The sequence below is a fragment of the Xyrauchen texanus genome, chromosome 2 (assembly GCF_025860055.1).
Source record: "Xyrauchen texanus isolate HMW12.3.18 chromosome 2, RBS_HiC_50CHRs, whole genome shotgun sequence".
In the NCBI taxonomy this organism is placed as follows: Eukaryota; Metazoa; Chordata; class Actinopteri; order Cypriniformes; family Catostomidae; genus Xyrauchen; species Xyrauchen texanus.
The window spans coordinates 59,715,175-59,729,797 of record NC_068277.1 but is presented as its reverse complement, the minus strand read 5'-3'; positions in this window follow the sequence as shown (position 1 = coordinate 59,729,797).

Sequence of the window (14,623 nt, the reverse complement as noted above, 5' to 3'; positions counted from 1 at the left end):
AACCGTGGTCCAGAAACGCAATGCATGGACAGGACCTGGTCGCAGTACAGGAGGCAGACAAAGCACGCTTTCTCAAAAACGCCCCCGTCTCCCAGCTCCGTCCATTCGGCGACACCACTTGACGACTCCGCCCAGCAGTCCTCAGTGGTGAAGAAACAGACGGAGGCTATTTCACACATCTTGCCCTGTCGCAAATCTGCCGCCAGGGCCAATGCCCTGTCTGCTCGCCGAGGGCGTCCTCCTGCGGCTTTCAAGAAATAAAGAAAGTGGTGCTCCGCCTCAACTAACAAAGAGAGTGGGCCCAGCTCTCAGCCCCAGCGTCGAGCTCCCCGCAGAAGTTGGACACGCCTCGTCTCACGGACCCCCTCGAGGACCCGGAAGGCTCCCAGGCACTCCTGAGATGACCGACCCAGAGACTGAGACGGTAGCTCCGGAGCTGGTAAGACCGCTCCGTTCCCTGGTGGAGGGCCGGGAGGAGAATCTTTTGATAAATTCTTTACATTCTATAGAGCTATTTCCTTTTTTCTCTGGGTCACCTGGCCCGCAAATGCCGTTCTCACAGCACTTTGCTTTCAGGTCTCAACAGTCCCGGCTTCTTGAACGCGGTGTCCCCGCCCTCAGCCCCACGACTGTTCCCCAGCCGGCTGGTTCAGATGAGTCCAGAGGACGCCAACACCAGACCTCCTCCTCAGTCACGAACCCGCCCCCTGGCGTTGACCTAAGACCGCGACCGGGCTACGTGCCCAAGGTTCCTACCACGCCCTTCAGGACCAGGTAGTGATCCTGCAAGCGCTGCCCCGGGAGGAGGCAGACCCAGCCCTTTCGTTGCTGTGTCCGGTACGTGCTTTGCATATCTATTTGGACCGCACGCAGAGCTCTAGACGTTCTGAGCAGCTACTTTGGGGGACAGCAGAAAGGGAACGCTGTCTCCAAACAGAGGCTTGCCCACTGGGTTGTCGACGCCATCTCACTGGCTTATCACACCCAGGCTGTCCCCCCCCCTTGCGGGTCCGAGCTCACTCAACCAGTAGTGTTGCGTCCTCATGGGCACTGGCCAGGGGCACCTCCCTAGAAGACATCTGCAGAGCAGCAGGTTGGGCAACACTTTCGTGAGATTCTAAAATCTCCGAATTGAGTCAGTATCGTCCCGTGTTTTCTCAGGTCCGAGCCCGTAGAACTCGATAACACGCTGACAATCTGGCCGGGTGAATCGCTTGCGCCTAGCGCCCTTTCCCTCAGCCGAGGTTAAATAGTGCGCCTTTGTTCCCAGGAGACCCCATCTTCGGATCCCTGGTTGATTCCTCCCTAGCCCTTTTGGGTCCGCAGTTCAGTGGAGGAACTCGCCGACCCAAGCCACTATGGGTAGTCAATCTACCCTTTACTGGAATAGGTGCTCCACAGGTTAAGGCCTCCTGTTCGGACTCCCCCTGTGTGTAATTCCGCGGTACTGTCCCCTCACGAGCGGACTCCCGTGTCTCCCTTAGGCAGTTACAGCTGCCTCGGTCGCCATGCTGTAAGCATCCCCCCTCTATGAGGCTGGATCTACCACCGCGCCAACTTTCCCACATAGGTCCTAAGCGGCCATGTGATGTATTCGCCACTCTTTGCCTCCCCTGCAGGGTAGATGTGGTCTCTGCAGGGTCTTCTCCCCCTGAAAGAATAGGAAACGGGGTAAGACCCCCTTCCCTTAATGCATGTAAGGGCCCCGGCCGTAGTTGCTCTATGTGAGAAACATAGAGAGAAAAGAGGCCCAGCCAGGCTTGGCCCGTTCCCAGGTTGGCAAGCATCACCTTGTTCCCCTCTCCAGGGTAACCAGAAGGATGGCTTTAATGGGGCATTGGGGAAGGGTACGTGCAGCCTGATACAGCTGGTCGCCTTTGCACGTAAGAAATACCTGCCCGCTCCTGTATCAGCAGTTCACGTACACGGCTCAGCGCATGGCATGTTTAAAAGTGGACCCCTAGTATCGCTTCTCTGACACAACGTAGAGAGAGCGACAGAAGGGGAACGTCTAGGTTACGTATGTAACCTCCGTTCCCTGACGGAGGGAACGAGACGTTGTGTCTTCCCCGCCACGTCGCTGAGCCGAGCCACTGTTGTGGCCGGACCATTTCTGGCTCCTCAGAAAAATCCTGAATTAACTCCTGTATTCGCCCCGCTTAAATACCCGTATGTCCGGGGGCGGGATATGCAAATACCGTCTGCCAACTTCTCATTGGCCTTTTTTCATAGAACAGAGGTATATATCGGCGCTCAAGAGAGACCCCTAGTGTCGCTTCTCTGACACAACGTCTCCTTCCCTCCATCGGGGAACGGAGGTTACATACGTAACCTAGACGTTACTGCAACACTTCGCCAGTTTGCTGAAGCTATGGGGAAATGTATACCATCATGCCATGCCACTGATCCGCACATATAAGCAAAACTAGCCGATAGTTAATGGCACAGACAGAGCCTCAGGAACAGGACAGGAACAAGGAACTTCGTTTTCAAAATAAAAGACATGAACAAAAACACACGAATTGATGTAACCTCCGATTAATTAAATGAATATATTCCATGTTCTCCATTTTGCAGGACCCCAATAGTAATTAAAGCAGCATGTAGTTTATTCTAGACTTATGATGCTTCCAGCTACGTTTATCTGCTTTTCCCCATTACTGAATCTCCAGCATCACAACTAAAGAAATATTACTGTACCCAAGTTTTGATGTTACAGTTAGAATGAGGATGTGAACAAATGTCAAAACAGCACATTTTTCAATTGTGTTCTTTGCTGCGCTCAAATGATGAATGGATCTTATGAGCTGGTACTTCGACAAATTTATTTAAACGACTCACGAGTTATTGGTTTGAATCAGTCTAACGAATGTTTCACAGTATGTGTATATATATATATATATATATCTAACTCCCCAAGCCTGTATATATATATATATACAGGCTTGGGGAGTAACAGATTACTTGTAACAGTGTTAGGTAATCTAGATAAAAGACTAGCAGGAATAGCTGCCAATACATGATTGCGCATCATTGCTGGTACGGCTTAGAAATCCCCTGGTTTGCATGGTTGCAAATATGAACTGTACTACATAAGCCAGGACATCCTGTATGCTGTTCTGTTATGTATCGAAGGTGAACAGTACTTAAAACTTCATCATTTTTTTTTTTAATACAACAGTACAAAAAACAACTGAAAAAATACCCCTGAAAAACCTGCTATGACTTTCTCTCCTTTTTCACCTCTCATGATTTTGCATCCCTGATCATCCTTTACAAATCCAAATTGTACACATAAATACCAAATTAATTGAAATTGTGTTTTAAGTTAACAGGAAAGAAAGTTCAATGAAGAATTTATCTGCTTTTGATAAATTATTGTTGAGAACAGTTTAAATGTCTGGGTGAGGGAGACATTCTTGCAAATGTAACGTGTTCAACACATAGTAATTAGGAATAAGTAATTGAAAAGACACACTAAAAGTTTAAATCTGTTTTGATCTATTCTTTAAAACTAGATTTTGTTTTCTTTTTGGAATCAAAACTTATACCCCCTTTAAAATCCTCCTTAAACAGAAACATAAACATAGAAATCAGACATAAACTGATAGATCATGAGCAAGCAGAGTAAAGACACTCTCCATTATTTAATTATGACAATAATAACGATGTAGATGACGATGATGATGATGATGATGATGATAACATGTGATCTACCTATTGAACACAGTCTGAAGTTAATTAATAGTGCAAATTACAATTGCCTAGACACACTAAATGCAATATATGGCAGAATTACACTTTGCAGTGTTTTTGAATCTGAGGTATATCAGATTTAGTTTAATGTTAACCAAGACATAATTCAGTGCATGTGTTCTTGTTATATTTGCTTTATGAGAAAGTTTCTTTTTCTGTAGCAGTTGGAGAACTCACCTGATTTCTATAAAAAAAAAACTGGTGTCCAGAGTTGTTCTACATTAACAGCTCATGTTTCTTTTCCTTACAAGAATAACAGCTACAACATATAATAACAGCTACAACAGTACTGATAATATTACTCAAACATGTTCTGTTTGCATTCAAGGCATAATTAAAATGTTTAGAGATCATATTGATTTTATCTTGAATTTATTTATATATTTGCCAATATGTGTAATCCAAAAGTAATGAAAACGAATCTGATTACATTACTTTCATATTGCTGTAATTTGGTTACATTACTGATTACATTTATTGTTACGTAATCTGTAAAGGATTACATTACAAAAGTAACCCTATTAATATATATATAATATAAATGCATGTATTAACAGTTAGGCCCTCACACAGTGAGTCTTAGTCCAATCCGGCACTCAACCTAAAATTAGTTTAACAACCCTGTATAAGAGGAAGCCCAGCCCACGGCTAGGCAGATATCCTCTAGAGACACACCATTAGGCCTTGCCTAAAAGTAGACCATGCCTCTGGTCAATTGTAATGCAAATGTGGCACTGCATGTCTTGCTATTCGCATGTGAGCACGATGGCATCCACGATCCAATGGGAAAGTCTTTGGTTGGAAACAGCCAAACTTTTTGAATGCCTGTGACACAGACAAAGAGCTGATCTGTCAGCCTCATTTGACATGTACGATCGACATATGTACAGAGCACCCTTACAGCTGACGTGTTGTCAGATTCGATCAGGCCATGAAAGCCAGAAGACTCAAGGCTAGAAAGACTGCAAGCAGTTCTAGGCGATTTATGTGCCAGGTCATCTGCACACCTGACCTGGTGCCAAAAGCCTTCCATAGCACAAGACTCCCCAGCACATGTTGGAGGCATCTGTTAAGACCACTCTGCATCTGGCAACTTGACCAAGCGCCACAAACTTCTGATTGAACCTGGCCATTTTTCAGGTGGTTAACATGACCAGACAATGCCGTGTTAACACAAGACATGAGTGAATGTGTTGCCATGTATAACATGGCACCCTCAATTTGAGCCAGCATTGGAGAGGTCTCAAATGTAGTAACCCCAGTGGGGTGACTGCTGCTGTGGTGCTTATGAAGCCCAGAGCCTGTTTAAAAAATCATTAGCAGGAATGCCTTATCCCGCTTGAAGGTCTTGAAGCACCGGATAATGGATTAAGTGTGATCCTTGGTCAGGCGCGCTGACAAGGGGAGCGACCCCTGGTGACTGGGCATCACTACACTTTTCACCATATAACCTCTGAGGCCCAAACGCTTCAAATGTAGCTATGTGAACCTGAGCGTATGTGAGACAAAATCTGTCCCTGAGTTATCATCTTGAACGGAGACTCAGCGAGTATCCAATTCAAGTGTCTCACATCCAGAATATTGCACAGTCCACCATTCTTTTTGGTGACTAGGAAGTAACAGCTGTAAAACCTGCTCTGAGTGTCTTACACTGGTACCATCTCAATCGTATCATTCATGAAGATATTTACTTCCTCTGAGTTGCCTCCACATCTGGTTTGCACACTGCCCACCTTTGAAGTGCGGTCGCGTAGTGAAATGATATTATGCTGTTGAAACAAGGCGGCCGCCTCGCAAACTGCAGCACGTAGCACAGCCTCATTCCTGGCTCATGACAGCGGGGAAAGCAAGAAGGCTACTAGGCAATATTGAGGCACATAAAATGTCTGCGTTGCTACATGGCCATATTCTGGCATCAACAACAATAAAAACAGGCATTGAAATGACTTGTGTTTTGACAAACTCACAGCGGTGGGGAAAACAAGATGTATATTATGTGACACGGAGTTGCCTAAAATCTTCGTGTTCTGACATTGGCCGTCTCCTAGCATTTCACCAACGATAGAAAAAACTGCATAAACTCTGCTGCATTACAGAAGAAATTACTCACTCTATTCCCGGCTCACAATGGCAGGGCAAACGAGAAGTGTGTTTAATAAGCACTGTAAGGCACCAGAGACCTGAACTCTCACTGAATAGGGAGAACGACAATCTGTTTGTGCCGCTCTGTAATGAGTGGCACCACATGAAGAGTCTGCTCTTGGGAGCTTCACATTGTTGCTTTGTGTCTGTTGTTTCTCCCTGGTATAGGGACTCAGAACTTGTTTTGTCTCCATTCTCTTTGTAATGGAGACTCAACATCGGATGGTCTGTTATTGTTTCCCTCTTCTCAGTGAAGCGGAGACTCTCTCGTGGAGCAAGACTGATCTGATTGACTGTTAACATCATAGGTGACCCACACAGTGTGGCCTACCCTTCCTTCTCAGTGTGGAACTAATTTGTATAGTCTTAAGTTTATTAATATAATTTAAAGTTTTACCTATACATTGGCCACTTTCCAAACAACTTCCAAAACACTCATGGCTCTGTGCTGAACTCAAAGTGTCTAAACAGTAGTCACATCAAATCAATAACTAAATCAGCCTACTATCATAAAGAAATATAGTGTGAATTATGTGTTTTTTTTTATCCAGTCAAGATGTATCAACCTAACAGACCTCTCAGATCATTAGGATCAAGAAATAATTTTTTTAGTATCTCCTTTTCTCCCAATGTGGAATGCCCAATTCCGACTACTTAGTAGGTCTTTGTGGTGGCGTGGTTACTCACCTCAATCTGGATGGTGGAGGACAAGTCTTAGTTGCCTCCGCTTCTGAGCCAGTCAATCCGTGCATCTTATAACATGGCTCATTGTGCATGACACCACAGAGACTCACAGCATGTGGAGGCTCATGCTACACTCTGTAATCCACACTCGACTTACCACACAGAGCGAGAACCACTTATCGTGATCACGAGGAGGTTACCCCATGTGACTCTAATCTCCCTAGCAATCGGGCCAATTTGGAGACCTGGCTGGAGTCACTCAGCACACCCTGGATTCGAGCTTGCGACTCCAGGGGTGGTAGTCAGTGTCTATACTCGCTGAGCTACCAAGGCCCAGGATCAAGTCAGTTATAAAAACAAAGGGTTCACTCAAAACAAGGAGAGACTGCATTTAGCTATTATGGCACTTGCAGATGGAATCAGCTTCCAGATGAGGTCAAGTGTGGTCCAAAAGAAGCCACTTTTAAATCCAAACTGAAAGCACATCGGTTCAGCTGTGTATTTATTCACTGTGCACTAAATGTGCTATATAAATAAACTGTGTATTTATTCACTGTGCACTGTGCTGCACTTTCTGATTGCACTGCATAATTTTGTCTGTATTCTTTTTATTTTTTATTCATTTTAAGAATTTTTACTTTTTAATTTATCGTATTACTCTTTATTCGTCTTTCTTTTTTTTTTTATGAAAGCACTTTCAATTGCTATTGTGTATGAAATGTGTTATATAAATAAACTTGCCTTGCCTTGCCTAAACATGACGTTGAAAGGTTGAACAATCACCAACGCATTAATTTATAGATTAACAGCTCAGTTTGTGTGAACTGTTGTCACAAATAGTTGTTACTATGCATACACCATTCTTTAAATGGATATGGACTATTTGTAATGTAGTTGTCCATTTGAGGATTAAAAGTATGTATGTAAAGATCTGCGCTTTCTTTTCATCTCTTTGTTTCAGTTGCTCCGGCCAAATAACCAGGCCAATCAACAGAACCTGCTGGATGGTCCTGAGACATCCTGTAGTCGTTCAATTAGGTCTTAGGGATGTTTAGCCTTGGCGAACAATGGGGGATCTGGTGATGGGGTCAACTTCACTCCAAGGCCCTTTGTATCACAAAGAGTGGCTGGAAATTATATTTTAATATTCTCTGATAGCAAAAGGCATTTGTTTATGTAAGGCCTTATCACATCAGAAACCTGTGTGCTTCTGTGGTTACTGAAATGTACCTTACATAGGCTGAAAATATTTGATTTCTATCACAAGTTCTATCTGGACTTGTTTTGTACATCAAATAGTGTTAAGAGTTCCTTTCTCCATCATTTTATCACTGACAGGGAAGCGTTGTCAGAGATTCATTTATTTACGCCTTTTATTTAATTTAAGTTTCCGCCCTTAACAGCAGTGTTTATGCTGTATTAATGGTATATGATTAATTGCGATTAAGAAAAATGAACACATTAAACTTTAATTAATCGCATTCGTCAAAGTGTTATTAGTAATATAAAATAACTAAAACTATAAAACTAAATTTATCTGAGAAATTAGGTGACACCAACGAACAAATTGAGATGAATCAATAAGAAATAGATCCTTTAGGTACTAATTGCAGGTTAAAATATGTTTAGTGTATGAATGATTAATTCCCTTAATTGTGTAATTTAAAGCCCTTATGGAAATAAACCATGGTTTTCTACAGTAACCATAGTTTAACCATGTTATTTGTAGTAAAACATGGGTAACCACAAAATTAGCCATGGTTACTGCAGCCACGGTTACTACAAAATTACTATGGTAAAACCAGGTTTACTATATGGATACTTCAGTATTACTGTAGTAAAATCGTGGCTAATTTGATCAAAACCATGGTTTCCACCAAATAACTTGTTTACAGTCAGTGGCGGTTCTAGGGTCAGTGGACATTCGGGGTTTGCCCAGACCTTTGTGGATACATATGGGGCCATCCTTCAATGAAATATCAAAATATAATACATATTACAATAAATGACTGTGAGATGTCATTCATGTAGTAAATCTTTAAATATTACTAAAACTAAAACTAACTAACACTAACGTTTGTCTTAGCTTCTGATGCACACAAAGACAAAAAATTGTGTGGTTTTAACACTTTGTATATTTTACTCTACTTACCTAAAATCATTCCTAGACTTTTGGCTGCATTGTACCTCATTGGACCTTCCCAACTCCAACTGTGAAGTAGACTCCCTCATTGTCATCAAAAAACTGCTACAGACAAAGCTTTTTTGTGAGCATTTACGTAAGCTGCTCCTGCACCACGAGATCAATGACTCCCTCAGCGTAGCGGTCCTCAGCCAGCAGCCACTTCCAGCAGGCATACCGGAACTGTTGAGTGAAGGCAAATGGGTGGCCGCGCCTATCAATCTTCATTGATAAGAGTTGTAGGTATTGCTCAGGGCTGTGACCAACCCGCTGCAGGATGGTCTTCCTGCAGACGTTGTTGCGTCACGAGTTGAGCTTCCCCAGACAACAGTGGGATGAATCTGGCCACCCACTGAGCACATGGCCAGCCCCAGATCTCAGCCATCCTCTCAAAGAGAGACAGGAAGGCCTCGGGATCATCTTCTGCCGCAATCTCAGTGAGGGCAACCGAGGGTATGGGGGCTGCTCGGTCTGGGGTTGCGCCCGGGGCTTTCTCCTTATGTAGTAGGCTCCGAATCACATGCCGGTCCTCTGCTTGAACTTGGAGTGCTTCCTGGAATTGCTGAATCTTGTCCTGGCTCAAGCAGGGCCTGATGTTGTGCATTATGCATACTGGCGAAGAACTTGATGACTTCCGCCAACTGTGAGGACTCCATGCCGGCATATTTCCTCCAATTCTTCCGGGTTTTGGCACCAATGTAACATTTAAGGAAGGGAGGAAAAGGAGGACACAGGAAACTTGGGCTTCAACTCAAAGGTGTAACTTTAATAACCAAACTTAAAGGGGCTTTTGAGCGAAACACTCTTTAGCTTAAATTCTAGACAGTCTCTTTCAGACAGGTAGCTCTCTCTCTCCCTCGTCTCTGGTGTGGTCCCTTTTCAGGTGTGGTCCCTTTTCATCGCTCTCCCCAGTGCTTACTGCAATCAGAAAGAGTGCTTATAGCACTCAGGTTTATTTATTTTGCATTTAAAACAATTGAGTTGACCAAAGTGCTTCACAGTAATACTATTTAAAAAATTACCAAGTACACAAACACCAGTAATCAAAAATACAAACGCTCCAAAACTGTGTCCTACACTTCATTTGTCAGACTCAAAGATCAGTGTAAAAACATGAGATTTCATACGTGACTTAAAAGTATTCAATGATCACCCTGGACCTTGTCAAGAACTGTTTATACATGAACTGTAAAAGTTACGTTTCTTGGCAAAAAACAATTTTCATAATAAAAGCACGATTCAAAATAAAATCTAGATGTCTGAAATTGAAGAAATGTTATAAAAATATATTACAACTGTATAGTAAAAGGTAATATTCACTGTAATAATTATAATGAATCAATTTCACAAGCAAGACAGCTGTTGAATAAAAGTTTGGCAATACAAAAATGCAATGATTGGTCAAAAAGTTCTATTTTCATTTGTTTAAAAAAAAATACGAAATTATTGATTAGACACCATTTGATTATGAAATTAAATAAACTTGAAAAAATGCTCTGGAAACTTCTGGAAAATAGTAATAATAATTATTAAACTATAATTATTTAATAATGATTAAATATTTTAAAATAACTAAACTTGTGTGTTCAAAAGTGCATTAGAATATTAGCATATTTTTGCTGTGTTATCTAAATTGGTATCGAGAACTGTGAAATTTCACTGGTATCGGTACAGACTACTGAAATTTTGGCACCGTGACAACACTAATTCTAGGTAATATCAACAGGCTGGAATTTTGAGATCATATGATGGTATGCCAATCCTAACTTGACCATTCTCTGCAGCGCTTTTCATGTGGAGTTAAAAGTTAAATGCGCTTGCAAAGTGGATAGTCACAGTCTGCTGACCCAGTAATACTGTGGAGGATGAGGTTTAAGAGATTTAATGTGCATTACAACAAATACACAATCTGTTGGGATTAGTTCTTTCAATTAGTCAACCTCCCAATAAGACTTTGCAAAAACGTTTATTTGTTACTTGAATCGGTACTATTTCAGTTTAATTCTATCTTTATACAGTAGAAGACTTTGTTTGGAAAATGTTAATAAAACATGAAACATATAAAGACAATTTTAACACTTTCAAAAAAGTTGATTACTCGTGATTAACAATGAAATATCATGCAATTAATCACAATTAAACATTTAAATAGACTGACAGCACTAATGTGTGTGTGTATATATATATATATATATATATATATATATATATATATATATATATATAAAAATAAAAAAAAAAAAAGAGTGCGGCCCAAATATTTCAAATTTGTGTAGCTCCGATCTAGTGAGTCCCATGAGCAAGATGTGACCATAGGATGAAGCCCAAGTGTGCTCAAGATAGGTAAACCTTAGTTCAGTCATGACAACTCTAAGAAAGATTTAGCATGTTAACATGTGTATGGCATTGATCTGCTATGCTGCCACTGCTGCTGCTGCAGAGCAAAAACAAAGACTTGGTACTGATTGAGTGTATACAAAGTAGGCTAAGGCCCAGGTGGAGGATTCATGTGCAGAGTTTTAATAAATCAATAACAAACAGTATAAAAAAACAATCCAAAAGAGAAACATCAAAAATCCAAGTGAAGGCAGTATAAAACAGTAAAAGATACAGACAACCAAATCCAATTAGCTAAGCAGAAGACAAATAGCAAAATTCAAATCATGAAGTAACAATAAAACATAAATCATGAAAAAGAACAAACGTTCATAAATATAGTAAGAACTAACAATACTTTGTAAACAAAACTGGAAGCAAGTGCTCTATGTAAAGTACCAAACAGAAGAGAAGGATAGCTGCAGGTAGAGCTCCAAAAAGGGGCTGGAGCTCCAAACCACCAGCAAAGACATAGGGAGCCCCTAACCTAAACCTTTCCCTAACCCCTAACCATGTGTGTAAGTGACGCCCCCTTTTGGGGTAACCCACCTCTTCATAAGTAACCCTGCCCTCTTTAGCGTTTCCGCCCCATTTGGAGATCTCCTCCTCCAACTATACTAGAGCCCATCTGAAGGTGGAGCCTACAAGTTTAGCATAGAACATGTCAGTGGCCAAATGATTCTAATAAGATATATATAACTTTGTAGCCAACTACGCCACCTAGAGTGGAAACTGAGACCCCAGAAACTCCATATTACAAATAGGTTCTTTATCGGAGGAGGGAACAGTGGAAAACAACACCCAAAAATAGCAGTATAAAACTATTTTATTTCAATAAAATTGTTAGCAAGAATGAATGATGAATCAAAGTATTAAAAAGCAGAGGAGCACAAGTCCAAAGTCCCGATCTTCAGTTCAGGGGACCGTCAAAGTTGAACTTAGTCTCTGCTAGGCATCTGTATTACAGCTGACGTCCATTTACACTCCAGTCTCACATAGAGGCCAGTATCAGCCCGATGCTGGAATACAGAGAGAAAACTGCCAGCATACGACGTCCAAATTACATCACTTCACGTCTCTACACAGTTTATTAAGTCAACGAAAACCTCCTTAAAATATCAGCCGATTCAAAAGTCACTCCTATAAAATTATGCAAAGCAGGCTTATTCTCGTCCGTTTATAAGGCAATAAACTGGATTTGATAGGCGCACCAGGATAGAAGTCAGAACGTACTCACAGCACGACTGGACAGCAACCCTGCTATCCAGTCCAATGTGTTCATGGCAGAAGAACCATGTCAGTTTTCTTGCCACTCGTCTCCTCAGTGCTCACGATAATCTCTCGCAGCCGATCATCAGCCCGTCTCACATGCTGCTACTCCGAGAGTGCTCCGCGAATCGCTGACTTTGTGGTTTCTCGTCTACAGTGTGCCGCAATCTCGCATAGCCATAAGCCACCTCAACGCACGTACAACCCAAACCTCTGCTGCAGGCACAACGTAACTTCTTCTCGCTCTCGCTGTGTTGACTTCAGTTACGGATGCACGATGCTGCCACCCTCGTCTTAGTCACAGTGCTTACATTTTTATAGGGGAACATATTCACCGCTCCACCCCAAAATCCATCACTTATTAGTTCATTGAATTATCCAAAATAGAGGTGTGGCTATGGGAATACTGCTTGCAAAAAGAAAACACAGCAATCGACACAAAAGAAACACAACCACTCACACAAAAGAAAACACAGCAATTAAATGTGATCATGCATATATATATGCCCCACAACACCCCCCAACAGTAAAATATAAGCAGTCCCTGCCAAAGTTATTCAATTCACTCTCTATATCTCATGGGTCGCTGTCCAACATTTGTACGTGTAGATCGTCTAACAGTCTCATTTTCCATATTTACAGGTTCAGAAGCCAGAGCAACCCAAACACTATATGGCACAGGGTTCCGAGCCATGACTATAGGCGTGGTATTAAAAGTACTCGGGGGTGCTAAAACTTCCACTTCAGATGCAGCACACAATTTAAGTGCATTACGGTGTAGAACCTTTTCCTTCCCTCCCTTTTCAGGTCTTACCCGATACACCAACCCAGTCTCTCCCAATGTTCCTATTACAACATGGGGCACTGGACCCCACCAGCCACACAGCTTTCCACGACCTTGCCTATTTCGGTCCCTAACCCAAACTCGTTGACCATCTAACAAGGGTACATCCTTAGCCCCACTATCATAAGTCTGTTTCATTTGCTCAGCAGCATGATCCATCTTATTCTTAGCTACAGTGTAGGCCCACTTTAACTTTTTGTAATGATCTTGGACCCACCCTCTATGATCCCACTTCTGCTGATCAACCACTACACCCAACCCTAAATCTACAGGGATCCTCACTGTATGCCCAAACATCAGATATGATGGAGCAAAACCTGTGGCACTATGTACAGTGTTGTTGTAGGCTTGCATCAGCTCAGGGAGGAAGTCAGGCCACCTATCCTGTTTCTCTTGTTCCAATGTACAGAGCATATTTAACAATGTCTGATTAACTCGTTCTATCCATTTCCTGCAGGGTGATAGGAAGTAGTTCGACTTTTGACCGTTCCATATAACAGGCAAAACTCCTGAACCAACTCAGACTCAAAATTTGGTCCTCTATCTGAATGGAAAAAATTTGGTCCTCTATCTGAATGCAAAGGGCCCTCACTGTGGTCTGGGCAGTCTGATCTTTTGTCGGAACTGCCCATGCGTAGCGTGTAAACATATCTACCATAACTAATATGTTTTGGTAGCTATCATTAGGTCGTCCCAAAGACAAAAAGTCTAAAGCCACCACTTCTAAAGGACAAGACACTGAGATGGGATTAAGGGGCGCTTTATGACTGTCCCTACCCTTTTGCAGGCTGCAGGCGACGCACCCAGAATGGAACCCTCGCATCATCTCCTCCATCTTGGGCCAGTAGAAGTGGGACCGCACTCTGGTCAGTGTACGTTCAACACCTGCATGGGCCAATGCTTCATGATATCGCCTCCACACCTCTTCTTGCTGGACAGCTGGACAAACAATCTGTAACTGACACTCATGGGTATTTGGATCAATCATCTTTTTGTACAACACTCCATCATGGATGGCCAGTCGTGATACATGGCGAAGCAACTGTTGTACAATCAGGGGTAATGCTCTTCTCTCAAGGGTGGTTGGTACACCGGCAGACCTCACATACCGCATAACCACCTGAAGATCCTCATCCCCTTGTTGTGCCTCTCGCCACTCATCGATCCCCAAAGCACCAAGAGCGGTGGCACCTCCGTTGACATCAATCTGCTGGACCTCTGCAAGCTGGTTCTGCTCTGTCGGGGGCACAGGGAATCGGGACAAACTGTCTGCATTGTCATTTTCTCGCCCCGCCCGATATTTCACTATAAAGTCACAACTGGCTAGTTGAGCCACCCAGCGCTGTTCCACGGCCCCGAGCTTAGCTGTT